Below are 4,714 nucleotides of genomic sequence, written 5' to 3'. Positions count from 1 at the left end.
AGGATTCAAAGGGGGATGGGTACATTGTGGTCAAGGATGGGGCCTATTGGATAATAAACTAATTAAAATAAACTAATTAAAATAAAAAAATTTAGCTAATAAATAGGCATAGAAGTTAAATATATAATCAGATAGAACAAATGAGAAAACTGTTTGTTAACCAAACGATATGTCCAAGATTTTATACATTACAGGTGAATTAAAGGAGAAGGGGATTCACTCGACCTGGGGGCATATCGCACTTGGAGAGGTAAGACACACTGACACTGCCGAATGATCACAGAGTTAAGGAGAAGAACCGTTGCTAATAAAGTTCGGGGGTCAACTCCTAATGAAGATTCCCTGACCCCGCCCTCTCATCACTGTGTACGTTCATAGAAGTGAAAGTGTTGCTTGGTCTCTGGCTGATGATGTGTTTCTCGGGAGAGGGTGGGGCTTTACAGGACTGTTGGTCGTACTTAGCTATCTAATTGGGATACGATGGGGATGGTTACCATCACAGTACTGCGAGGGCCACCACCAGTTCAACAGGCCAGGTTCAGCCGGCCTCCTCCACCACTTCAAGACCAAGTCCCACGCCATCACCTAAGCTCTCCAATCCGGTAGAGGTAATAAATGTGGAATGACATCTCAGATAGTGACCAATTGGGGACTGAAACTGGTTATGAGGGAAGGGAGAATATGTGGTTGGCCTATATGAGGTATACAGCCAAAACACTTAATAGAAAGGACTGTGTCGTATGTGGACATGKRAGACCTATTCTGGCTACWCACRRATTTGCRCTWAGCAATGGGYAAGGTTGGATGTGCATATTGGAAAGTTTCTATCATAATAAGCCAAATTCAACCCTGTGTAAAACTCTGAGTCTTGTGTTCCCAGAAGTCCCTCCCCAGAAGGCACTATGGGGGGTTAAGGCGTATGGGGGAAATTACAGCTGCATCACTGGTACAGGTAGGGGTATAGACTATGGGAGGCTCCCTACTACTGACTGCATCACTAATGTTACTATTAATGCCACCTGGCCCGTTGAAGGGCTGAACCAAACTAGAGGTGTTGCTGATGTATGATGGATGTGTGGACCTGCCAGGCGGTTGACCCCCATTTTGAAAGGAGACTGGCAGGGCATATGTGCTTTGGCCAGTCTGATAACACCATTGACTATTATTGAGGTTACAGCTAACCAACTCCTGGGATCTGCACATGACACAGAGGCTCGGGACCAACCCAGGAGACGGCAGAAACGTGACGCTCCTTGGTCCGAGGGTACAGATAACATCCACACCAACCTGTTGGGGTCCCAATAGGGGTCCCCCACGAATTCCAGACATTAAACAGGAATGATGGCCTGTGGCATTTAGTGCCCATTATTGGCCCAGCTATTGTTGATGCTAAGCAAACTGCCTGGATCAACTCACACCGCACTTAKGGGGATGGCTGAACAATTGGATGCCACCTCTCGAACCGCTAGACAAAATAGACTAGCACTAGACATGACTCTGGCCAACCAGGGAGGTGTTTGTACAATGTTTGGAGAACAATGTTGCACGTATATCCCTAACAATACCAGTCCGGATGGGAGCATTTCAAAAGCTCTGAGCGGGTTGGAAAAGTTATCTGTGGAGATGAAGGGTCTTGCAGGTGTGGAGGAGAGTGGACTGTTCTCCTGGCTGGGTGGTTGGTTTGGTGAGTACACTGCATTGATGGTTACTGGATTTCTGACCCTAATAGTTGTATTTCTTATATTAATGTGCTGTGCTGCATGTATTATCCCCTGTTTGAGGAAATCTTTTACAGATGTTGRGCACGCTGCAGTTATGATGCCACTGCTTGCTCACGGGGGGGATGCTGAGACTGTCTTAACTGAGGATGACCCATGGTTTGCTGTAAAAGAGGTCTATGAATAAAACTGTTCTCCCTAAGAAGGTTATAAGTTCCTGGGAGGCAACGAGCCCACCTAGCATGTGGAAAAGGGATGGAATGTGTTAATGGTTGTGACACCTTTCAGGTATCAAAAGGGGGAATCAAAATTTCTATGTTGACACCTTTCAGGTGTCAAAAGGGGGATTGTGGGGTTTTGCTAGGCTTAGCGTGCTAAAATAACTATAAACTAGAAGGATTTTACATTAATTAAAGTTTAAGCTACTGACTCATGTAGGCCTGACAATTTGTCTTTGTTCTCAGGAGTAACAGTTCTCATAGCCTAACCATGAGGCCACAGCCTGAAATATGTTGTTGTATGCAACAATGTACAAGGCATAAGATATGAACAGCAGTGTGAAATGTGTGTGTGTTAAGAAGGCGCTGTACTGTGTGACCGAAACTGTGCTAATCTTAGAGAGGCACAGGAGGGGTGTAGAGGGAGGGGGGTGAATCAGGAGACTGCTGACTATGGTGTACAATAGACAATAATAGAAAACTATACACACGAAGATCATCTGTGAGGTTCTGAATTATGCACTACAACCCAATACTATATGTGATTGTGATTGAATACTCAAATTTAATATTAGCAACTGTTGGCCTGGGCGCCTGGTGTCGTGTGTGTGTGCTGGAAGTAACAGTTAGCCCCAGATAAGTGTGCTGGGAAGCTGTGGTTAGCCTGAGCGAGAACAGTGGGCTTTGTATACAGGTGCAAAAGCTCAGACAATGTTGCAGAGCTGTCTGACCTCAGTCTTTTGGGTGAGGGAGCGTAATCTACACAGCAACAGCGTCGGGACATCACATGTGCTAAGGGGCTAGGACTAGCTTAAGCGCCAACACCAACGATAGGCTGGGTGAGTCTAAACCACGCCCAGTCTCTACTCTGACAGGCCGGCTCGGAAGCGGGAACTATCTCTGTCATGAGTATATTATAATATCTTTGTCAGGAACAAGTCAGTTCCTTGTGTCCACCCTGCGGGGTGGTGCAGTGAACCCGTATATACGAAAGTTGCATTTCCCATTTATTACTTAGTTAATAAAAAGTACATAGCATACAATTAGTGACTCATTGTCATACTTGTCCTTATACCAGATTGAATTGACGCAACCCTAACAGTCCTAGCATCTGTGGACTATGATTTACGCTTAACACTACAACAAGTATAATAAAATCTCGGAAGACAGAGACATCTCATGCTTTTCTTTGCAGTATCGATTTTATTATTGGAACATAAGATGGCTTACATGTCACCAGCGAGAAATTTGTCCGGTATGATAATTCTGTTGAGCATGCCGAATCTAACAATTGAACAGTGTACTACCTTAAACCCCTCCACTTTGATCCCCATTGCCACTGATGGGTGCCCCCATGACTGTGTAGCGGAAACAGAGAAAGTTGTTCTCCCTAGACCAGATCTAACTGATTTGCCTTTGCCTGATGCAGAAATAACTATGTTTGTGGATGGGTCCTCAAGAAAGAAACCAGATGGCTCAAATGCCACTGGTTATGCAATAGTGACTCTTACTGAGGTGTTGGAAGCTGAAGCATTACAAAAAAATTACTCTGCTCAGCAAGTTGAAATTGTCGCCCTCACCAGGGATTGTGAATTGGGGAAGGGTAAATGCATTACGATACATACTGATAGTGCTTATGCTTTTAACACCGTCCATATATTTGCAGCTCAGTGGAGAAACAGGGGTATGATCACTACGGCAGGTAAACCCATTACACATGCGCAGCTAATCTTGAATTTGCTAGAAGCAGTCTTATTACCAGAGAAGGTAGCAATTTGTAAATGCGAAGCACATACGAAAGACACTGACTACGTCAACATTGGGAACAGAACGGCAGAAGAGGAAGCAAAAAGGGCTGGCGGAAAGCCACACCCACACACACAGATTCTCACTTGAAGGAGGAAGTTAGTATAGCCAGAATAGGAAGTTACTAGATGGGTTAAAATGGGGGCCGTTGACAAAAGAGGAATTTGGCACAAAGGGAACCTCTCTATTTTATCTAAGTCATTGTTTAGATGCAGCAAGATTGGTACATGGGCGGAGCCAGGTATCAACCGGAGGGATGAGGGCCTAGTGGCCTATTGATAGCCCAGTGGCCTAGGCAGGATAGGAAAGATGTCGTGGCTTCGTGGCCTATGTGATAATGAAATACTAATTTAAAAAAAATTGTAATAAATAAGCTAAAATATTAGGTCAAGATATTATCCCTAGAGTTGGTTTACTAGGATATATGTCTTTAAATAATGGATGACATTTTAGCTAATCAGGTAGAACAAATAAAATGCCAGAGTTAGGGACCAGAACAAGTAGACAAGTAGACATAGAAGTTGAAGATATACTAGCAGAACCCAGGAGAAGACTTTCTGGTAACCAAACCAAGATTTTGTGTCCAACAGGTGAATGACAGGAGAAGGTGATTCACTTAATCCAACCAGGAGACTGGGGGGGGGATCCAGTCCCTGAGGAGAATAGACGGGAAGCAGCCCATTGGGAAGGCCCATACCAGGTTCTGTTAACTTCTTATGGCTGCAGGGGCAGTATTGAGTAGCTTGGATGAAAGGTGCACAGAGGTGCCCAGAGTAAACGGCCTGCTCCTCAGTCATAGTTGCTAATATATGCATATTATTATTCGTATTGGATAGAAAACAATCTGAAGTTTCTAAAACTGTTTGAATTATGTCTGTGAGTATAACAGAACTCATATGGCAGGCAAAAACCTGAGAAGTTCCACTTCCTGTTTGGATTTTTTCTGAGGCTGGTAGTTTTTCAACCAAGCTC

The sequence above is a fragment of the Salvelinus sp. IW2-2015 genome, linkage group LG5, assembly GCF_002910315.2.
Source record: "Salvelinus sp. IW2-2015 linkage group LG5, ASM291031v2, whole genome shotgun sequence".
NCBI classification, from domain to species: Eukaryota; Metazoa; Chordata; class Actinopteri; order Salmoniformes; family Salmonidae; genus Salvelinus; species Salvelinus sp. IW2-2015.
The sequence above is the reverse complement of the archived record's forward strand: the minus strand, read 5'-3'. Positions refer to the sequence as shown.